Here is a 24,925-nt window from a genome sequence, read left to right as displayed (position 1 = left end):
CCAAGCGTGTGAAGACTCATTACAAACAACGCTCAAGAATTATGAGTCCAGCCGTCATAATATCAACTAGGAATAGGCTCATTGAACTAAGGCAGGAACGATGGTGTGATTGCGAAGTGGCTCCGAGCACAAGTAGGCTGCCTGCCTGCCGCTACCCGTCATATTTCGTGGTGGCTCAGGGCACTCAAGGCACGAAGCCGATGGAGGCGCAGCCCAGCAGGCGCGCACCATTGGGTCCACCAGATCCCACGCGGCCACTAGCGGCGTCACGTGGAAACTTGCAATTCTGTTGCTATGTCATCATGGCGTGGCATCGATAAGCGGTGCCACAGTTGAAGTCTGTAACTTACCGCAACAAAGTCACCACATAGACTATCAGCATAGGCTGCTCGGTTATAGGCGACGTGCAGACACAATGGATCACTTCACAAATGCTGCTAATGTGTAACGCGAATGACTGGACTGTAGACAACGCGTTTTGCAGTTCTGAATTTAAGCTCATATCCTTATTTAACCGCAACCTTGTGATTTGCAATGTATTCGAGGAAACAGTTCTCACAAATCTCCTGCGGAACTAAGACTACGACCGCCTCGTTCACGGCGATTAAAGCTAACCCCTTTAAGAAAACTCAAGATAGAAAAATTTCAGTTTCACGGCTAAAACGAAACAGAAATTTCTCGCTATCATTGGTTACCTGAAACTACCCTCACACTTGTTACACGTGATGATGCGTTACCACCCAATGACCAGTCCTAGTTGCAAGTTGTCTGCATATTATAGGCGACGCTGGCAGATTCCAAACGAAAAAAGGATAACAGAAAAAAATAAGACGAAAAAAAAGTCAGCACGATTATGAAAATGAGGTGACAAAGTATTAGAAATAAACACATTTAAACCAATTAATTCAATAAAAATAATAATGAAAGTAATTTGATTAGATTTAGTACTAAAGAAAAATCGCTCCATTTTACGAGATTAGAGCCTACGGCCTTTACCACGTCGGGCTGTTACACTAACCACAGTACTGTGCTACTACAATGCGAAAGAATGTGTTGTTTATCCCTGGTTATCCAGTCACAACGATGAATTTCAGACTTCAAAAATTCTGATTCACGCATTGTCGTGCGAAGCTTATCTGATGTAAGACGATCTCTGTGATTAAAATGACTGTACATGTGACACTGAATCGCGTTTTATGCGGAAGGATCCAGTAGTGTTTCGTTAGTGATTTGTATGAGACGTGTGTATTTTTAACATCCTTGTGTGTGTGTTATTTTTGGCGTGTTTGTCATGTGTGATGAAATATTATAAAAAGGGGGGGAGGCGGGGGGGGGGGGGGTGGGGGCGGCACACAAAACGTTTGGGATCTACACACATCAAGAAAGAAAGCCAGGCAGCAGACAGGTAATGTAAGTGAAATGAGCAATTGTTGAGGTAGTTTGGCAGCGATGAACGGTTCAGACGTGACGATTGGCCATCAGATTGGAGGAAACCAACTCCAACGGGTGAAGTCTAATTGTCAGATAATTTTATTCGACTTTGATAGTGGTACACTCTACCTTCCGCCTAGCTCCGCACGTTGGCTGGTGTAGTAAGTATGTAGATGTAGATGTAGGTCTACAATATCGTTGCAGAGACCTCCAAGCTGGGGCGCAACCGCCAACCTCAAGTAAGAAATGTAAGAGCTGCTGTTCAAATCACAGGATACTAAAAAGTATAAAGATAACAAGGTGAACATTACTCAAGTCTTTTGAGACAAGTACATAGAAATAAAACATATAAGTAAAATAAAAAATATAATTTTTCATTGGGACAAACCATCCCAGAATGAAATGGAAATTTGAGTGATTTTAAGTGCGAGTTTTACGAAATCTAACTTCCAACAGTTTCAGACTAGCGAAAGTTTAAAGCTTACTGAATTTATCGGTGCTATGTAAGTTCCAGGTTTGTACTTTAGAGATGGAATCCGCTCACTGGAAAGATGTTAGACAAATTTATTTGAGGCAAAAGAGCGCTACATGTAAAGGCAAGAGCGTTTCTTTCTTACAGTATAATGTTTCTCATAACAGGTCTGTCGTGCACCTTGAATTGTTCTCTGAGAGCCAGCGAAATTATGTCAGGTAGCGCTACCATGAGGTATAATGCTTGTGGCAAGAAAAAATTCAGCGAAAACTACGAAATACATTCCCAGAAGCACATCTCAGTGCTCTTCAGAGCATACTTCCAGTAGGCAATTCTTATCTGATGGATTTATGTGTCGACTCATCAAGTTGACGATTGACTGGTTACTTCACACCTATTCTATACAATACTTTTGCACAGTGAAAAGTACCTCAAGATGTAACAAGAGTAGAAGCAGATGTAACAAGAGTAGCAGCAGGTGTAATAGAAGAACTAAACTTAACCCTCATCCTTCAAGCAGCAGCAAGATCCTAAACACTTCCTGGTGTGCAACTGCCTTGAAGAGCAGCGTACTGTGGATTATTTCGGTCAGGTAAATATTCGATGTCAATAGTTAAACTGTAGCTGTACTTTTTAAAGGTACTCTTCAATAGCGCTTCAAACAAGGTTGATTAAATATGGAAGCTAGTAAGTGTTCAATCTTAAAAATGAAGGCTGGTGGCATGAAAAACATGACTGTTTACAGAATACTTGCGCAGTAGCTTTCACAGAATTTTTGTGTAGGAATTACCAAAGTTACTGGTTTACAAATGTGTGATAGTGAGCCACAATTAGTTCGAAAATAAACAACCACAATGTGTGTAAATGACGATCAATGACTCAATTTTTAATAAAATGTGTGAGGTTTACAGGTTTTCATCAACGAATGAGAGAATAACATCATATCGTACAATAAGAGAAGGCTGTGCAAATGTATTCAATGGGGAGAGTGGTGGTGTGACGGGAAATGTATATTTTAATAACCGAAATTTTCACTAACCGAATTTTGTCTCTACATTTTCCGTAAACGTAACTTTGAATATAGGTGCATTTATTAAAACCAAAGTGAAATAGCCGTTTGGACGAAATGTTGGCCGCCGCTTATGTCTTTGGACAAAATTTAATTGAGTGAAACTTTAAAAGATAGTTAGGTTGCAATCGTTGCCAGCAGCCAAAACGAGTAGAGGCAAAATACACGCTATGAATGAAAGAGTCAGGACGCAAACATTTTTGTAGTGCGTCTGGAAAATATTTCAATCTAGATGGAAATATTTGACTATGTAATAACGGTGAACTCCGATTTCATTAGCAGCATCAAATAAAGGTTAGTGGGTTTTCTGTTGTGTGCTGGATTGCTGCTATAAATTGGGCAATTGATTCTGGTGCCTGCGAACATTAGAGAAGTTACTAAATCTACCGTTTTAATTAAAACTTGCACCCATCCTATAACAAACACGAAATTAATAAATTCGGAGGATATTGGTGCATGAATGCAATTAAATTATCAAGAGAAAATTGTTACAGAAGCTATGTGAGCAATTTTATCACTGTTTTGTTACAGGTATCAATACTGATAAGACACAACGCACAAATGTTACCAGTGATGGTAAATGTTGAAATTTGGAGGGTATTCTGGGAGATATGGGAGGCAGTCTGCTCTGATCTGGAGATGTTGAAGTTCTGATCATTCTTTGCGTTCTGCAGTCGCCATCACTTAATATCTAAGGATTAAGTTTGGCACCAGACTAACTCTGCCAATTGTGCACATTACATTACATATCAAAAAATTTGCTTGCCCTAAGACCGCATATCACAGAAAGTAATGTGAGAGTAGTCTTGTAAAATTAGGACACAAAGTAAAAAATATTTGTGAAGTTTGAAAAGAAAACGATGACTGTATACGACAATTCTTTAAGAACAAAGAGAGAAGACAGGTGTAAAACTGAACTTGAATATACGCTGTCAACCAGTTAAGAGATTAAACGAGATATCTTAAATCATTTTCGAAACGTGAGAGATCATAGAGTAGAAACAGAAACAAAGATAGATGCAAACTGATTAGTCTCGATGACTTTACGAGTATTTATTTAGGAAGGAAAAGGTCCACTATATTAAATTCAGCAGAACGTCCAGTTTCATAAGAAATGAAAGTTAAACAGATATGGTTAAAATAGACAAGTTTTTAATAAAGATAAATGCACAAGTAGAGGAGTAGTTAACAGGCAAAAAGAAACTAAGAGAAAATAGAATCTCAAAAATCCCGAGAAACTGCTGATGGAAGGATAAGAGTTTCAAGCAGAGGATAATCGGGATTTGATAAGAATGTTCTGAAATGTGCGAAAGTTATCCTCAGTATCTTCAAGAAAATATGAGTAGACACGATGGAAATGTGGGAGGATGAATAATTGGGAAGAATAAGAAACGAGGAAGACAAAGTAAAAATTGTATGACAAACGTGTCGTCCACTATTTGAACCAGCAGTGTGGAAGTAAAGGAGCTGAAAAAAGTGCCGTAGCTTTAGACGCCTCCACAAATACATTAGCTCCTAACAGAATAGGGGAGAACCCATTGCTGCACCATCTATCTGACGTAGTATTTTGTATGCCATTTGAGGTATGTGGATGACGAACATAAATCAAACATATCACAAATGCCTGGCGAAACATGCCCTGATACTTTTGTAAGATGACCATGATCTCGACGGATAAAATCGTATCGCTTTATATGTTTTATAAAGGGCGTCGATGCCTTTACATAAGAAACCATTTTGCCAAGTAGAAGTCTCAATTTGTAGGCTAAGTACTTTGCCAACGTGTATGCAGGTGGTTCTTCATGTCTTTCTAGCACTCCACAAATTCTGAATGGAACTGAAATTCTGAGAATGAGTCCCTTAGCTATATCAGCGAAATCTTGAGTCTCTGATTAAGATGTGCATCTTTCGCAGTTCATTCTAGATGAGATCATTTAATAAATCTTTCATCTTGTCTTCGTATTGCGCAGTGTCCAAGACGACAGTTATATTTCCGTTATCCGCTTGTAATATTATAATTTCGTTGTTCTTTTTTTAATTATACTACAGGTAACCTTTCCTCTAAGGTTGTGCATAAGTGGTTTGGCACGTAGTAAAATTCAACCAGTTTTCTCAATTGCAGTAGAGAGCCGGATTGCTGGATCAACAGATTCGATGGTTTCTTTTGCAGGGATCCACTTAAGCAACGGCACTTCGTTGAGCTGATTTACACTCTCACTGTTGATGAGAGTGTAAATGTGCGAAATGTGGCCCTATAGTGAGACAGATCTGCACAGGTTCCACGAATATTTGAACAAAAGGCACGTGAAGACCCAATCCACACACGAAGTAGAAGAATGTTCCAATTCCATTCCTAGGCGTGGAACTATATAGGTCAATGGACCTCACACTGGTGCAGTATATCGGAATTCAACGCATGTGGACACGCTCAGTTTCACCAACTCCCCACACAGAAGAATTCGGTCATCCATTGACTTCTCGCGTGCAGCGCCAGAGAGACGCTCACAATATAACAAACGGTGCTTAAAAGCCGGCTTCCAACACCAAATCGATCCGCACAGTCATGGAAAAGAGTAAATGAAGGCAACATGGGTAGAACACTGACAAACTGCAGACACCAGCGCGTTTACCGTATGTGAAGAACGTCCCTGACGTCCAACCGGTCTTCTACACCACCTGCAAGATGAAGGATGCTCTATGCTCCACCAAGGACAAGGTAAATGCTCTGCACAGTGAAGGCTTGTAGAAGGTAGACTGTCAGTGTGGTGAAGTCTGCATCGGCGGACACAGACCAATAGATGAGAGCGGCTATTGGAATATAAAACACAACAACATGAGAAATTCAGGAAACATAGGGGAGGAGACATCACAGACATAAGTTTAGTTCCGGTAATCGTTAAGGCTCAAAATGGCTCTGAGCACTATGAGACTTAACATCTGAGGTCATCAGTCCCCTAGAACTTAGAACTACTTGAACCTAACTAACCTAAGGGCATCACACACATCCATACCCGAGGGAGGATTCGAACCTACGACCGTAGCGGTCGCGCGGTTCCAGACTGAAGCGCCTAGAACCGCTCGGCCACTCCGGCCGGCGGTAATCGTTAAGATTTAACTATAAAATGGGATGGGTATTAATTTTTCTTGTCTTCCGGGGGCCACGAATCCCTTGCACCAGATAGTCAGAAATTATCCCTGAACACCACCCGAAATTTTGACGGTGGAATTAGCGCTCATCCTGTATATTTATCATTTTCACATCCGTAGCGGCGGTCGAAAGTTACAAGTGTACGGGAGACGCCTGTACCTTAAGCCGGAATGTACCTTGTGCCAATCTTATATCTCTGATCTTTACTCTCCAATTTTAGTCTCTTCCACCCGAAAGGCTGCCTACTATGATAGGAGTATAGTCAGCTGTTATTAGAGGAGTAAGGGGCAATTACTTCAGTTTTTTTCAGTTACAAGTATGGGTTTCTGGTTTTAATTCAATGTTATTCCAGATGCATTTGCGGACATAAAATGAAATAATTACGATAGACATTTTTCTTAGTAACCGTGATTTTACTTCTCCCGCCATTTGATTATCTTAGGTTATATTGACCTTTTGTTGAAATGGGAGGAAAATCGTATCTGGAGCTAGTTGGTGGCATTGCATTATGAACATGGCCAGAAGTACTTTGTAACACACATTAACAATGTGAGAACAGAGATTAACAAGATAGAAATGTTTAATAGGCTTAAAAAATTAAAATTATTTTTTATTTAAATATTTGTTTACAATTAATTTTGGGACAAATTATTTTACAACAAAATAATTATTTTTGTGTGTGTTCATTTAGATATTCAGTTTATTTTATCTGTGTGATACTGTCTTTTAACAAATAGATTATATTTTGTGATTCATTTCATGGGAAATAAGACAAGTAATATGGTTAGATATGTACATGAAAAACCTAATTATTTCTTCTGCTATTACGCCCCAAAGGAAACACGCCCAAGGTACAAGCCCTTCCCTTACTCTGCCATTATGAGACCTCTGAAACAGAATGTTTATCTGATAATACCCCTTTCATTCACGTGTTCCTCCGACTGTACAAGGGTTTAGTAAAGACTCCCCATGTAGCTCACAATGTAAAGTCTTAGGGAATCAAATCAAGAGTCAAGGATGTGGTCAGCCTCACCTATGTACCTTTCCAAAAATTCTGTGTCGACGTGGTCTTTGACAGAAATTACGAATCTTCTGAACAGAGGACATCATACTAGGTCAGATTATCATATTAGGATATACTTGACTCCATATTTGAATCCTTAAAACTTTTCCTTTGGACTGCGTGGGGAGTTTTTACGAAACCCCCGTAACAGTTGAAGGAAGACATGGATGCGAGGGATTATAAGTGCCAAAGAAGTGATTCTCCGTACATATGAAGCCTCTTACCCAAAGTATCATAATTTTCTATGAAGAAAAGACTTGTGAGACAAATTTAGTGATTGTGTTGCTGAGCTGTTGTCTTCATCAGCTACGTAACAAGTATCAGTATTAACACGAGAGTCAATTCTGTTTCCTTGTAACGTAGAAATGGATCATCTCCAAATAAGTGTCCGGTGCGCAACTTTATGTCAATCATTATTTAACGAAGCGGCCTCATACCCGCAGGTTATCAAGCGTCAGTATCCTCATACCAAATTCGTGAGTTTATTCGTGATCGCAGTTCAAGTAAGTCTGAATTGCACTTAGTGCGTTCCCGCAGCGTTTGCCTTCGGAGCCATAGATATTTGTGGATACCATTATCTATGTATAGAATGTCGCACCTTGGAACAGAAATGCCAAACGGTCACTTTTTCTGATGACTCCCTCTGTAGTTGTATAAAAGAGTTTTTGTGGTATACTCACATTTCTTTAGCGTTTTCCGAATGATTTAATCTGTACTCAAATATCTCTTTAGACTTCTAAACAACTCATGAAAGCGTCTGCTGTAAGCTATGTGTATTAATAAATCCACAGTTGCCAAAGGTTTTCAGTTGTAGGGAACTGCTTGCCCCTTTCATACAACTACCCAGATTGCATGTCACAGAACTACGACGTATCGAACTAAATGCATCACCAAATATACCAGTAACTGAGAGCATACATACAATTTAAGCGTCTCTACATAACAACTGAATAGTCTCTTCGGTCTGTGGGTACACATATGTGGACTTCGACGCTTCACATCGTAAAATTCATAAATAATTTTTACCAGCTCAGTACACGTATGACGGTTACGTAGTTTCAGTTTTTACCAGTAGATTGCACCTGTAACTTCTTACAGTGGCATTTATGATATTTTGAATATGTGACTGAGCAGAATGGCGAAGAATGCTTCAGGATATCGTTATGAAGGGCGTATTCATGCACAAGAACAGCATACAAGAAGTGTGTACTTGTGACAACTGATTTTTAAAATTCCACGAACAAAAATCCTAATATGTTGCTAGTAGTGGCTACGCTCGTGTAGTAGTTTTGTTATAATAAGTGATGGTAGTAAGTAAGCTACTCTGTGTGCAACAACATCAGCTGTCCTCACATGATTACCCGTTTTGGTAAGCCTAGATCCTGGTGTGCACCGTATTCTCACCCCTTCCAAGCTGACCCAGTGCACGATATGTTGGTAGGCGCAGAGTCACTGCTGAGCAGTGCGTGCAAGGGGCACGGGCAGGAGTGTGCATTTATACATCGTGCTATTGAAGTAGCCATAAATTATACAACGTGTATATTATGCAGCAAATAGTCTGGAAGTATGTATTAAATAAAATGAAGGTACTATAAGAGTTGTATTTATTATTTTGAAACGTATCACGTAGCACACATCAACCATTAAAAGCAATTTCACGAGTATGGTAAATATCAAAAGGCACTAACTGGGGAGCAGCGGCAGACACACTACGAACCACTGCACTCGCCTTAGTGTATTCTGCAGCCGAGTACTGTGCACCAGCGTGGTTAACCAGCAACCATGTAAACAAGGTGGACACCCGGCTCAACGCTACTATGAGAATCATAACTGGATGCATAAAGACTACCCCACTATATTGGCTTCCAACACTTAGTCATATAGCTCCACCCTCCCTAAGAAGACAGGAAGCTCTGATGAAGGAATACACAAAAATAATGAATAACCCCCTACTTCCTATCCATGAAGATGTCCCAACTTTGGAAAGAAGACGACTCCGCTCCAGAAATCCCCCTTTAAGACTGGCTCAACAACTGTCAGCTGCCAACTTCAGCATGGATACTAAATGGCACGAGAGCTGGAGTGATAGTGCCTCCCCTGACAACCGTGAACTTATCTGTCCATCAGAGAAACCTAAGGGCTTTGATCATCCACGACAGCTATGGAAAAGCCTAAACAGAATCCGAACAGGACATGGAGTATGTGCACACGATCTACACAAGTGGAGAAAGCTTCCCAGCCCTAGCTGTGGGTGTGGGGCACCTAATCAAACAATACAGCACATCGCCCAGGACTGTGAATTAAGAGCCTACCAGGGTAGTTGGGCTGACTTCTTCAACGCCACACCGCCCTGCCTCGAATGGATCGCCAATTTGGACGTCAGAATTTGAAGAGTTGTGTAATGCAAAATATCTGCTGTGATGTTACTTTTTATTGTGTTTATGTATATTTTATCTGAATATGTATCCTTCACTTATGTATTTTATAGTGTATTTTATCATATAATTTCATAATGTAATAAGTGTAAATCATGTGTGTAGCGCCATACGCCAAATAAATAAAAATCAAAAGGCAAAGAGTAAATACCTTTTTCAAAGAGTATTTTCGATAATTTGCGTAGTATTCTTCAAATCAGGAAGTATCTTGTACTGCACACGTTTTAAAGTAGCTATTTTCTTCTTCGGGTTTCAAGCTGTCTCCGTACTAAAACACATCGAAAGCGGTTCAGCGGATTAGTCGTGATAACGTAACAGAGTTACTTTCGCATTTATAATACAAGTATGGAGAGTTTCAATTACGATATTTTTTCCCTGTCATCGTGTTTTGATGAAATAAAATCTGTACGACTCCCCAATCTATGCTCATGTTACCTTTAAAAACCCCATGAAGGAGATTAGCTTGCTCAGACAAACAGACGGATACGATGGTTTCAGATAAATAGATTAAGATGTCTTTTTCTTTCGTGATCAGGTTTTGACGAGATAAAGCTTATATGCTGCCCCAAACTATACTCAAATTACCTGCGAAATCCCCGTGAAAATTGGTTTTGTAAGTTTGGAGAAGCGCGTTCAAACAATTATCAGTATAGATTCAATGTTTTTGTCTTCTGCTGGCTGAGACATGAAGCACGCATATGTGTATCTTAAATGTTTTAGAAGACATGAAAAATAAAAATTAACGCAATCTATTATAGAGCGTAACTATGTGTAACAAGAATAAAACAAATGATACCAACATTTTTCTTTTCTTATTTCGTTACCGGGGCTGAAGAGACCGTGTGGACCAAGCGAGATGGTGGAGTGCTGAGGCAGAGGTTTCGCATTAGGAAGGACGGTGGTTCACATCCCCGTTACGCTATTCAGATTTGTATTTTGCGTGGTTTTCAGAAATCGCACAGTCCTGCGGTGGTATTGTTACTTTTAAGCGAAGCGACAGATTTCCTTCCCCGAACGGATCTCGTGTTCCATCACCAACTACTTTTTTTTTCCGTCAACGGGGCGTTGCACCCCAGTCTCCCAACCTTTTACAGCCACGTGTGTGAGAGATTGTCGACAGGTGTTGCTGCGACAGGCAACTCGACAGGATGATGAAATGCGACGGAGGACATTTGTCAGATAGGAAGCAATAATTCCTATCCACAGTTTCAACATCGACGTGGTACAGTCAAGAACCGCAAACCACTGTGACGTGCGCAGTTGATAGATATTTGACGTTATTCACTCGGAATAGAACCGTCAACATGCCAGAACAAAGGGCTGCTCTTGCTGCTTCCAGCAAACGAATTTTATCGTCGAATACTGTGGAAAGGTTTCACGAACGTGGTTGTAAGTGAGGCGACCCGTCGTCTGTGAGTTCACCACAGAAATAAGCGTTAGAGGGCCACAGACGATGGAAGGGCGTCATTTCCGAGGAAGGCTCCGGTTTAGTTTACGAAGCGAAAACATTTGTAATTTGTAATTTAGTTTCGGAACTGACAAAAGTCGTCCAAATTAAAGATGGAGATGCTTTAAGAGGGGCAATGTCTGCGGAGTCCCTTATCTTTAGGTTGCCCTTGCAATTACATGGCTTCCCACTCGCATGTGTTATTGCGCACGTCTATAAGGAGAACAATATTAACAGTCATGCCGATACGAGCGCAACTAATCTACAAGAGAATGAAGATCGTCTACACAAGACTCGTCTTGTAGACGAACACTTGCAACCACGATAGCTGCAAAGCATATAGTATCCAGGTCGTTCTTCCGACTTTAATACCAACAAGCACGTTCTTGTAGCACGTTGCTGTTTTCAGTCCTGCTTTCCATACTGATATCGTAATAGGAGCAGGACTACAACAAAAGCGACGTTCACTTTATATAGAATCCCAGTTTTATTATTATTATTATTATTATTATTATTATTATTATTATTATTTGAGCCGTCAGTCAGAAGACTAGTTAAATGTGGCACGCCCCTGAATAATTCATCTCCTGCGTTAACCATTCCATCTCAGAGTAGAATTTGCACCATACATCTCAGTTATACATAACATCTAAACAAACGTCCAATCTGTTAATGAAACACGAGACCATTTATTTCCGAAGAAGTGGAAGCGCAAGTAACAAAAGATCTAGATTAGCTGGCGAATTATAACGATGAGTTTAAGCCAGCAGAGTCTCACCCGCGCATATTCTCTCAATGTAACCATAATGCGAATAAGGCGCTGAATATATCCTGGCCCATATGAAAACTTGAACTGAATTTAATTGATAATAGGAGGAAATACAAAAATGCAGCAAATGTCGGAAGAAAATACAAACGTTTAAAAAATCAGTTTCACAGGAAGTGAAAAATGGCTAAGCAGGAATGCCTAGAGGACAAACACATGGATTTAGAAGCATATTTTACTAGGGGAAAGATAGATACCGCATACAGGAAGGTAAAGAAGCTTCCGGGGATAAGAGAAGCAGCTCTATGAATATCAGGAACTCAGATGGAAAACCAGCCTAAGCAAAGAAGGGAAAACTGAAAGGTGGAAGGAGTACATGAATGATCTATAAAAAGGAGATGAAGGCAGTATTACAGGGCGCAGAAGTGGACGTAGATTGCGAGAAGACTTTGACGGAGCACCGAAAGATCTAAATCGAAACAAGACCCCAGAAGTACCATAGCCTTGGAAGAGTCAGCCATGATAAAATTATACCACCTTGTGTGCAAGATGTTGAGAGAGGCGAAATACTCCCGTAATACGTAATAATCCCAATTCCAAAGAAATCAGGTGCCGACAGGTGTGAACTATCAGTCTGATAAATCAACACGAGTTATTTACAGAAGAGTAGAGAAACTGGTAGAAGTCGCTCCTGGGAAATATCAGTTTGGATTGCGGAGAAATGTAGGAGCGCATCATTATTAACACCAGCACTTACCTTAGAAGATAGGTCAAGGAAATGCAAACCCTCGTTTATTGCATTTGTAGACGTTGAGAAAGTTGTCGAAAATGTTGACAAGAAGGTAGAACGGGTATAATACCGGGGGAATTGGCTCTTTATAACTTGTACAGCAAAGAGACGGCAGTCATAAGAGTTGAGAGGCATGAAAGCAAAGCAGTGGTTGAGAAGGGAGTGAGACAGGATTATAGTTTACCCACGATGTCATTTCATCTGTACTTTGAACAAGCTATAAAGGAAACCAAAGAAAAATGTGGAGTAGGACTTGAAGTTGAGGGAGATGAAATAAAAACATTCAGGTTCACCGATAACATCGTAACTGTGTCAGAAAAAAGGGCTTTCAACAGTAGCTGTACGGAATGGGCGTGTCCTCATTCTATCAACGAACTTGTCAAAGAGAGCGCAGGAGCGAAAACAGGTTCAGGGCACTCTCTCGCCTTTGGGGTGGAAAACAGCCCCTAAAGGCGGAAGATTCAATAATGATCAAAGGCATGATGGTGCAGGAGGCAATGCAAACAACTGCGTTAAAGACCCGTAAAGTATATCCGCAGGACTTGGGGCCTGTTATTGAAAAGAGTCATGATGATTTCTCCATTGGCAAAAGATTTCAGACAAGTCCCTCATTCGGATCTCCGGAAGACTGCGAAACGGGAGGTGACCATGTAAAAAAGAACGATTAGCCCACGAAAGGATATGGTTTTAGGAGTCGGGGCGTGGAAGTCAGACGTTTGAACGTTGTAGGGAAACTAGAAAATCTGTAAAGGGAAATGCTAATGGACAGTCTAGATATAGTGGGCGTCAGTGAAGTGAAAATGAAAGAAGACAAGAATTTCATGTCATATGAATACAGGTTAATATCAATAGCGGCAGAAAATGGTATAACTGGAGCAGGATTCGTTATGAAGAGGAAGTTAGGGCAGAGAATGAGTTACTGTGAACAGTTCAGTGATAGGGTGATTCTCATCAGAATCGACAGCAAACCAACACCGACAACGATAGCTTAGATATACATGCTGAAGTCACAAACCGAAGATGAAGAGACAGAGATTACATATGAGGCTATTGAGCTGATACTTCAGTACGTATGAGAGATGAAAATTAATAGTCGTTGGGGACTTTAATGCGGTTGTAGGTGAAAAATAGATGAAAGAGACACGGGAGAATATGGGCTTCGTACTAGGAATGAGAGAGAAGGAAAACTGCAATAAATTTCAGCTAGTAATAGTGAATACTCTTTTTAAGAATCACAAGAGGAGAAGGTATACTTGGAAAAGACCTGGTAATTCGGGGAGATTTCAGTTATATTACATTATGGTCAGACGGAGATTCCGAAATCAGGTACTGGATTGTAAGGCGAACCCAGGAGCAGATATAGACTCAGATCATAATTCAGTAGTGATGAAGAGTAGGCTGATGTTTAAGAGAGTATTCAGGAAGAATCAGTGAGCGATGAAGTGGGGTAAGGATGAACTTAGGAATGAAGATGTACGCTTGAAGTTACTGCAATAAGGAATAGCTCAGTGGCCAGTTCAGATGCAGTACAATGGACATCACTAAAAAGGGCAGTCACAGAAACTAGAAAGAAAACCGTCGGTACAATAAATGTGACAGCGAAGAAACCATAGGTAACAGAAGAAGTACTTCAGATGATCAGTGAAAGAAAAAAGCAGAGAAATGTTAAAGGAACTTTAGGAGTACAGAAAAGCAAGCCATTTAGAAATGGAATAAATAGGAATTGTAGGAAAATGGCTGCATGAAAAATGCGAAGAAATCGAAAACGAAATCATTGTCAGAAGGACTGACTCAGCATACAGGAAAGTCAAAACAGCCTTCGCTAAAACTAAAACAAATTGCGATTGAGAGTGCAATCATAATACCGCTGTTAAATGCAGAAGAGAGAGAGGATGGATGGAAAAGATACATTCAAAGCCTCTATGAGGGAGAGGACGTGTGATGATGTGTATGACGAAGAGCACGAGTCAGTATAGAAAACTGCAAGAGGCGACAAGTACGAGGATTATCGCACAATCAGCTTAACAGCTCATGCATCCAAGTTTCTGACAAGAATAATATAAAGAAGACGGGAAAAGAAAATAAAGTATGTGTTAGATGACGATCAGTTTGGCTTTAGGAAAGGTAAAGGCACTGGAGAGGCAAATCTGACGTTTGCGGTTGATAATGAAAGCAAGAATAAAGAAAAATCAAGACGCCTTCATAGGAAATGTCAACCTGGATAAAGGATTCACCAGTGTAAAACGGTGCAAGATGTGCGGAATTCTGAAAAAAGTAAGGGTAAGCTGTAGGAAAAGACGGGTAATACACAATACGTACAAGAACCAAGAGGGATTAATAAGAGTAGAAGACCAAGTACCAAGTACTCGAATTAAAAGAGTTATAAGATAGGGATGTAGTCTTTAAGCGCTACTGCTCAACCCGTGCATTGAAAAAATAATGACGAAAATAAAAGGAAGGTTCAAGAGTGGAATTAATATTCAAGGTGAAAGCATATCAATGATAATATTCGGTGATGACATTACTATCCAGTGAAAGTGAAGGAAATTTACAGGATCAGCTTGAATGAACGGTCTAATGTGTACAAAATATGGATTGAGAGTAAATCGAAGGAAGACGAAATAAATGAGCAGTAGGAGAAATGAAAATAGTGAGAAACTAAACATGATGACTGCTGATCACGAGGTAGATGAAGTTAAGGAATTCTCCTACCTAGGCAGCAAAATAACCCACGGCGGAGGAGCAAGGTGGACATAAAAAGCAGACGAGCACTGGCAAAAAGGACATTCCTGGACAAGCGGAGTCTACTAGTCTCAAAGATGACCTTAATTTGAGGAAGAAATTTTTGAGAACGTACTTTGGAGCACAGCATTGTAAGGGAATGAAATATGGCCTGTGGGAAAACTCTAAAAGAAGAGACTCCAAGCATTTGAGATGTGGTGCTACGGACGAATTTTGCAAATTAGGTGGACTGATAAGGCAAGGAAGGAGGAGATTTTGCGCAGAATCGGAGAGGAAAGGAATATATGGAAAAACCGACAGGAAGAAGGAACAGGATGGCAGAAATTCAGTTAATACATCCGGTAATAACTTCCATGGTACTAGACGGAGCTGTAGAGGGGAAAATTTTTAAAGGAAGACAGCGACTGGAATACATTCAGCAAATAACTAAAGGCCTAGGTTGCAAGAGCTACTCTGAGATGAAGAGGTTGGCACTGGAGTGGAATACGTAGCGGACTAGTCAGAAGACTGATGTAAAAAAAAAAAAAAAAGTCAAGGTAATTAGAATAGGAAACGAGATACTAAAAGCAATAGATGAGTTGTGCTATTTTGGCAGGGAAATAAATAATTTTGGTCGAAGTAGGAAAGATATAAAATGTAGAATGGCAATGCTAAGAAAAGCATTTCTCAATAAGTGATATTTGTTAATATCCAACACAGATTTAAACATAAAGAAATCCTTTCTGTAGGTATTTGGCTAGAGTGTAGCCATGTATGGAAGTGAAAAACTGATGATAAACAGTTTAGAATAAAAGAGACTAAAAGCTTTAGAAATGTGGTGCTAAAGAAGAATGTTGAATTTTAGATGGATTACATCACGTAGCTAATGAGGAGGTACTGAATAGAATAAGGGGAACAAGAAATTCGTAGCACAACTTGACCAATACAAGGGATCGGTTGGTGGGGCATATTCTGAGACATCAAGAGATCATCAGTTTAGTACTGGAGGGAAATGTGGTTGGTAGAAATCGTAGAGGAATAGCAAGAGATGAATACAATAATTAGATGCAGGATGTAGACTGCAGCAGTTATCTGGAGATGAAGAGGCTCACACAGGTTAGAGCAGTATGGAGAACTGCATCAAATCAGTCTTCGGACTGAAGACCACAACAACAGGAACAACGTGAAAACTCCTGGCAGAAATATTTGGCGTGGCCTTAAAGAGGTCTTGAAAATTCAAACAACACCGTCTCAAGAAGTGAAAATCGGAAATAATTTTACTCCAATCGGAAAGTGTGCATTTTGGGAGACACGAGCCTCAGAGCTTAAGACATTATCTTTGGCACTTTCCTTCTCTACACCTGAGTGTATCTTTCGCGGGAGTGGTCGGCGGATCGGTGGAAGGGGGCAAAGGGGGGGGGGGGGGGGGGGGGTACAAGCAAATCGGGCTAGTTCGGATCAGCATATATCTTGCTGACAATCCACCTCATAATACAGTGTGACACATTAATGTGATGACTGAATAAAGTAAGAAGCCATACAGCCAATAATGCACTATCAGTCATATAGCCAACTAACTAAACTCAAACTCCGTTCATGCCAGAGCTCCTCAGCAAAGCTCTTGGGGGACGAGACAGAGGAGTTAAAAGACGTCATAAATTTAGTGCCATAGTTTTATCACTCCAGTGCAGTCAGAACTAGAGTCGTGTCATCGTCTGCCTTTAATTTATCGGAAACTCTGAGCCAACTTCGTTCTGAAGTCTCAAAGTACATTATGGATCTAAAAATGTCATGCCATCTGGAAGTAAAAAAGGGTATGCCTTTGTCGAGTTTATAGGTTTCCCGATCTAGAAGATGTCATAACGCCGCAGAAAATTGGATCTACTAAAAGGAAATGAAAATGTTATTAATACCACCACTTTTCTGGTGAATGTTGCGAAATCCGAACGCTTAGAAGAAAATAATAATAAAAAAGTCCTACGGACCTTCCAGACGTCATCAATTTTAAGTACCACGTACATATATCACTGTCCTTACTAACTCCAAATAACAACGTCCAGTCGCTTTCGATTTTTTTTTTCTTTTGTTTCCATAAATTAGTATTCGAACTGTTTCACTCTCATATGTATAAATGCATGCGGAAGCCACATAATTGTGTTTGTAGACTGATGCTGATAGTAGCTGTGTCACGAAAATATAAGAATTATTTTTTATGTATGAGTATAGCCATGAATGATGCTAAAATGTCAAGTTGAGAAAAAGAAAAAGAGGTAATTTGCCATACGAGTATAGCTATCACTCATGGTGATACATTGAAGTAGTTGCTATCTTATTATTACGCAGACGATCCCAGCATCCTTGTACACAAATATTACAAGATGTCAACGTAAGCTAACCAATCTTCGGTCTCTTTCATGATCTGTTCCTGCTGGCCTGTCCAAGAAACTGACTATTCTTCATGAATTTAACTGTAGAAATCGACTTGTCGCGCAACGGATTGAATAAAGAGAAAGATTTGGCCCTCTTAAATGAATCGTGGGTAGTCCACCTTCTTAGGTGAGTGGTCAGCACGACTGACTGCCATATATGGACCCGCGTTCCGTTCCCAGTACTGGCATGGAGTTTTCCTTGGTGAGAGGACTGATACGGGGTGCGCTGAGCCAACTGAGGAGCTACTCGGCAGATTAGGAGCGTTCCCAAGTTCAAGACACCCGACAACGACTGAGAGAGCGGTGTGCTAATCACATGTGCCTCTATACTGCATATAACACCATCTAATGAGTGAGTCGTGGGTGTTAGGGTCTTAGGTTAGTGGTGTTTAACGTCCCGTCGACTACGAGGTCATTAGAGACGGAGCGCAACCTCGGATTAGGGAAGGATGGGGGAAGGAAATCGGCGGTGCCCTTTCAAAGGAACCATCCCGGCATTTGCCTAAAACGATTTAGGGAAATCACGGAAAACCTAAATCAGGATGGCTGGAGACGGGATTGAACCGTCGTCCACCCGAATGCGAGTCCAGTGTGCTAACCACTGCACCACCTCGCTCGGTGTCGTGAGTGTTCTTTTTTACACCGTCATTAAGGATTATTCATTGTGGGAGTCGGCCATCTAGTGAATTGAAACTCTTGGCCTAAAATAACCCGAATTTCATTCGCTCTTCGCGGGAATAAATATGAAGAAAGGGATAATCAAAAATTAGTAAGAATGGCAAGAACACAGAATAAACAAAAGCGATGACAACATTGAACATAGGCATGCTTTAACTGAATATCTGATCAGCTTGGCAAGTTTTGATAGAGAGGATGCAAATAACCTTCACCCCAACACGTTGTTGCCCATCATTACCGTGGATGGACGTACTGTGATTGCTCTGGTCAAACCAGGAAACAAGGTGTAGATTCCACATGCGAGTACCTAAATCTTCTTGATCACGTGCTAGACTAGATTCAACCATGCTGTCCAATGATATTCAGTACAAAAGTAATCAAAGTCATCTAATCATGATCCTTCCGTTATAACCCACGCTGAAAGCTGCTCTCACCAGAATCGACAAGGAGACAATATCTGCTTCCGCTGTGGCTTGCTCGCAGCGGTATCTCATCAGTGATGGTATGATGAGCTGATTCTCGAGAGAGCAGCTGTAACTCTCGCCATGTTTCCCAGTCAAGTCCGCCTTCTCCCACGTCACTACCCACAGTCTCCGTGCCTCACGCAAGTGTGTCCTCTTCTGCGTCCCTATCTAGAGTCTGTTTCCACTTCTTTACCCACGCTCCTGAAAAACTGTACAATTCCTCTTTGCACAAAATCCGCACAAATTATCTTCCACCGATGGAAATGGATCGGCCAGTGATTAACCAATGATTTATGCTGCGCTCCAACACATAGCAGATACTGAAATAAGTGGTTGTAGTTTTATCATAAGCTGCATTGAGTTTTTCCTTATGTCTTGATGGTGACTAGATTCGGACACCTATGTCCATTTTCAAATCATCCGTATCGTAAGTGTGACAATACAGGCGAATGCCTATATGCAAAACTTGCCCGTGCAGTGACGATCAAACTCAACAACTGTAAATTAACCACGTAGTACAGACATCGGAGCAACCACCAATGTCTGTCCTATGTGGACTATTTACTGTTTTTGAGCCCGCCACAGTGCAGTTTGATCGTCACTGCACGGGCAAGATTTGTATATGGGCTCTCGCCTATATTGTCACACTTGCAATACAGTAAATAGGACATAGTTATCCGAAACTAGTCGCACCAAAAAATAAAAAAGTGATTCTTAATGCAGCTTATGACGTAGCTACAACCATTTATGTAAGTTGTAAGACAAGTTGCGGACCTATTTTTCACCTGCAGTATGCTGCAATTTCGTAACCTGGTGTATACCGGGTGGTTATAATTAAACTTTCTCTATTTAACACGTTATAACGCGGAAAGTAATTACCGTGCGACAACCAATCTTGGTAGCATTAATGTCAAAGACATGGGACGAGGAATAATGCAAGATGAATTCAACTGAAACACTTTTAATATGCTGCTATAGTGCATCATACCATTAAAATTAATAAAATATTCCGGGCTTTTATGCCAGGATCTAATGGATTTCACTTAAAAACCCGACGTTTCGTCCCCATCTGCGGGGGGCGTTTTCAAGGGGGATCGTCCGATTCACACCATGACTCGGTACTGACTACAGCAAAATGCCGCGTCCGCATGCTTCCGCGCAGTGGCGAGACATCACATGTTTTCAAGACGCGAGCGCAGCTGGCCGTTGCCGACTGCCGTCGTCCGCTGTTACCATCATCCCATGGTGGAAGACTGGTACACATCTTCTTCAGCACCGGAATCCAAATTTCATTCAATTTCACGCCCTCCTCCTTCCTATTAAAATTCCTTTCGTAGTATCCTTTTGTAGCTGCCATTACTTGAGACCTGTCAAAATGACTGCAATGGTCTCCTGGCTGTAAAGCGTGTTCCGCAACAGGTGATCTGTCAGTCTCCCCTCTTCTGCAATTGCCCTTGTGCTCTTTGAATCGGCCGCAGAGATTGTGAAACACATCAGGAGTTTTAATAGGAAGGAGGAGAGCGTAAAATTGAATGAAATTTCGATTCCGGCGCTGATGAAGATGTGTACCAGTATTCCACTATGGGAATAAAGTCACAGCGGACGACGGCAGTCAAAACGGACAGTTGCGCTCGTGTATTCCAAACATGTGACGTCACGCCACTGCGCGGAAGGCTGCGTATGCCCGCGGAAGCGGAATTTTGCTGAAGTCAGTAGCGAGCCAGGGTGTATCGGACGTTCAACGAAGTACGGATACCCCTTGAATACATCCTCCGCAGATGGGGGTGAAACGTTGGGTTTTAAAGTGAAATCCCTCAAATCACTGCATAACAGTACGAAATATTTTATTAACTGTGACAGTTCCGGCCTTGAAAGTTTACATTTTACACATCATACCATTACATACTGGTACCATCACTGCTACAAGTGGGGCTCAGTATGGCCCACATCATTGTTCAAAAAAGTATGAAAGCGCAGGATTGCGCTCTGCACAGCAGAACTAAGCAAGTCCGTAGGTATGCTGGCACCCTCTCTCGGTGTGCTGCCTTTCAGATCAGCACATGTGTGAATGTTTCCCTGGTAAACCGTGTCCTTCAGGTAGCCCCACAACCGGAAATCTCAAGGAGTGAGATCAGGTGATCGTGCCGGCCAAGCATTTGGAAGCGATCGGCTGATAAATCGATCGTTTCCAAATGCGTTTCGGAGAAGCAGGTGAACTTCACGAGCGATGTGATTCGAGGCCCCACCTTCATGAAAACTGTTGAGCTCAATGCGTCTCACTCCTGTAGGGCGTGTATGACGTGCTGTCGTAGCAAATCGCAGTAACGCTGGCCAGCCACACTACACGTCGTTGTTCCTTGAACGCCAAATTGTTCAAAGAAGGATGGGCCAAGGATGAGAGTAGCCGTGAAGCCTCATCGTACGGTGACACACTCACCATACAGAGGAACTTCATGCATAGTGACTGGAGGTGAAGATTCCCACACTCGGAAATTCTGTGTGTTCACCTCACCCTCAGAGAAACATGAGCTTTGTCTGTGCATAGGATGTTTCAGGGCCAGCCCTCGTCAACTTCAACCCTTGCGAAGGCGGAGAGCGAAGTCAACATGTCGTTCTTCGTCCTGTGGTGCAAGCTGCTGTGCGGTATGGATCTTGTACGGATACCATTTGAGAATGGTTCGAAGCACCTTCGTACAGTGTACCACAGGATGTTCAACTGTCGTGACACAGCACCCGCACTGCCTGACGATCGGGAATTGCGCTCAGCGTTGTCTGTCATAGCAACAGAGATTTCATCAACTACCTGTGGTGCAACCGGTCATCGGCCTCTTCCCCAGTTCTCCAGTTTATTCGAACTTCTTCATCATGCTCCGCACAGCAGGTGGAGAAAGAGGACCCTTCCGTAACCCTTTCAGCTGGCGATATTCTCGAAGTGCAGCTGCAGCATTACTATTGTTTTGATAACAGAGCTTCCTCAGTAATGCCCCGCTCCTTTTGTCCAAGCTCATCTTAACACGTCAACAAATGCACTGCGACTGCTGAGGTGTGTGAGGTTATGATTCACGATCCTGATCACGGCACCTGGTCGTCATAGTTGGAACTGGTCAGTGGCGCTGTCATGCATGGAAATCATGCACCCCATACTCTGGACATTAATGTTATCAAGTTTGACACTTGTACGGCAGTTAATTTATGTGTTATAACATGTTAAACAGAGGAGCTACAACCACTCGGTTTGTTTTGTAGTAGCGCAATGATATGCCTTCACACACACGACATTTTGGGAGCCGATTTCCAAACTACGACATAGCTGATATTTTTTAAGCTAACCTACGAGCTGCCTTCCTGTGTTACGAGAGAGAGAAATTTGCAATCCCTGTGCAGTGGCAATTGGATCTCGCCAGAGGCCCCCCGCCCCCACCGGTGGGAGAAGAAAAGATTTATAGCACTGATTAATAGTTTCCCACTTGAAGGCGATGAGATGGCATCTCTTGACCAGCCCTGCTTCCCTCAGTTTTCTCGGAAGACCACTTCATGTCCTTTTAGCAGAGATTTTGACTCATAAAATTACTTATTTTTCCTCGGCCTGGATGCGTGTCGTTGTCCCTCAGAGTGAGGTTTTTCGAAGCAGACCGCATATGCACTCCGCTGGGGCTACAGTTCTGACGTATTTTCGGGCGGGTGCCTGGGTGGCGCCTTATCTGACAAAACCGCATGTACGGTGAAACTTAAGGTGCCCATTCACAGCCTGAGCGGTCGGGGCAGTGCCTACTGCTTGCGGAATTTCCGCTTTCTGCGACCGGCATTCCCTCCTGCCCAGCATAGCTCACCCATGACTCCAAGGACTCGTGGAGCTCATTACATAGAGGACATGTAGCTAGACAGAATGAAAAACGAAGTGAGATGCGTGTTAGCGATTTGATCTTTGCAGTCACTGAAATACTCCATGATATGAAGACATATATCTGTCAATCGGTACGATCATTATAAGAATTTAAATAAATTAGTATAATAGTAATGATATATGAAATGTGTCAGCCCTAACCTGTCGGATGCGTTTCAATATATGACTTATGTCTGCATCCCTCAGCTGATCAGGAGCGGGGAAAGGTTCGGAGATCAGTTACTGGAAATAAATAACTATTTCAGATGTGACTGGAAGCAGCTGCCTGAATTTATATTCAGTTAATAATCGTCACGCATTCTACAATATATATAGCAGGTAAGCTTCATCCATTCTGCATTACCATAAACTGTACTAAAATCATATAAATCTGCTTCTACATCACTGTTCTGCAGTTCACATCCAAGTGCTTGGCAGAGGGCTCCACGCTATTTCTCGACCATTTCGCTCTAGAAGAACCCGCAGGAAAAATTGACACATAAGCATACAGTGCGAGCTCTGATTTCTCTTATTTTATTACGATGTAAATTTCTACATTTGTAGGTGGGACTCAATTTATTATTTTCGCATTCGAAGGAGAAAGATGGTGTTTGAAATTTTATGAAACGATACAACCGCAATACAAAATTACCTTGTCACCTCAGTTCGCGTACATATCCGTGACACTATCTCCCCTATTTCACGATAACGGAAACGAGCTGCCCTTCTTTGAACTTCTTCGATAGCCAACCTCAGATATATCTGGAAACAACGCCAGAGCGCGTAAAAAACACTCCAGTAGAAGACGAATAAGCGTAGTGTAGGTAGCATCTTTAGCGTACTTTTGCCAATGAAATGCAGCTTTCTTTCGTCTTCCCCACAACGTTTTCTATGTGACGGTTCCAGTTTAAATTATCCATAATTGTAACCCTGAGGTTCTGAAACGTTTAGTACTCATGTGGAGAATCTCAAGCTTTTTATTGTTTACAGTCAACTGTCACTTTTTCCGACATACAGGTATCTCTTATTAATCATTTTGTAATTCATATTGATTTTCTGATGGCTTTACCAGACGATAAACGACAGTATCATCTGCAAACATTTTCCCGCAAATCATTTCTACAGTTTAGAAACAGTAGAGACCCTGTGATGGTTCTTTGGGAAACGCCGGATCTCACTTCTGTTTCACTCGATGACTGCAGTTGTTACGAACCATCGCCTTAGTGACAGAAAATAGCGAATGCAGGCGCACAACTGAGACGATACTCTAGGTACGCAGTCTGATAAAAAGCCGCTTTTGAGGATTTGTATCAAAAGCCATCTGGAAATCCAGAAATATGCAATCAACTTTTCGTAGATAAAGAAATAATAGCTAAAATAGTGATAATTATGTCGAATTGTATTAAGATTTTCCAAAATACTTTCATAACACACCATGAAAACAAAACATTGAATAGAATAAGTTGAATATCAAACTAACTACGTCTGTTTCACAAATCTAGTATCTAGAAATATGGCGTCAACTTGAGATTCCTGTCGATAACATTCATTATTTTGTGTAAATAATGCCCCAGTTGTGCTCCACAAGAACAATATTATCTGAATCCGTGCAGACTGTGTGTCAATTGATCGATCTCTTCGACATTTATGTTCGTCCATTATGAAGTAACTCGAAGTAAACTTGCAGAGCCATTTTATAGAACTAATGGAAATACCACTGTAGGCAGTCGGTTCACATCTCTTGCATTAGTTGATGAATTATTGAATCGAGGACTAACATACGTAGGTACTGTACGAGAAAACAAAAGGGGGATTCCTTGCGAGTTTTTGCCTAATGTAAGAAGACCCGCTGAATCAGCATTATTTTGATCTGTATGAGATAAGACCTCTGTATCATTCGTTCCAAAGATGTTTAAAACTGTAGTTTCACTATCTTCTAAGTGCCATGAAGTGTCTGTAAATCAACAATCGAAGGAAGCTGAAATTATAGAGTTTTACTGTAACATGAAAGTAGCAGTTGATGACTTAGATTTTAAATGCTCAAATTACTCTAGTTCAGGTAGAACAAGAAGATGGTCTAACATAATCTTCGCTGCTATACTCAACATTTCTTTGATAACGGATATGTT

The sequence above is a fragment of the Schistocerca serialis genome, chromosome 2, assembly GCF_023864345.2.
Source record: "Schistocerca serialis cubense isolate TAMUIC-IGC-003099 chromosome 2, iqSchSeri2.2, whole genome shotgun sequence".
Classification (NCBI taxonomy): domain Eukaryota; kingdom Metazoa; phylum Arthropoda; class Insecta; order Orthoptera; family Acrididae; genus Schistocerca; species Schistocerca serialis.
The sequence above is the reverse complement of the archived record's forward strand: the minus strand, read 5'-3'. Positions refer to the sequence as shown.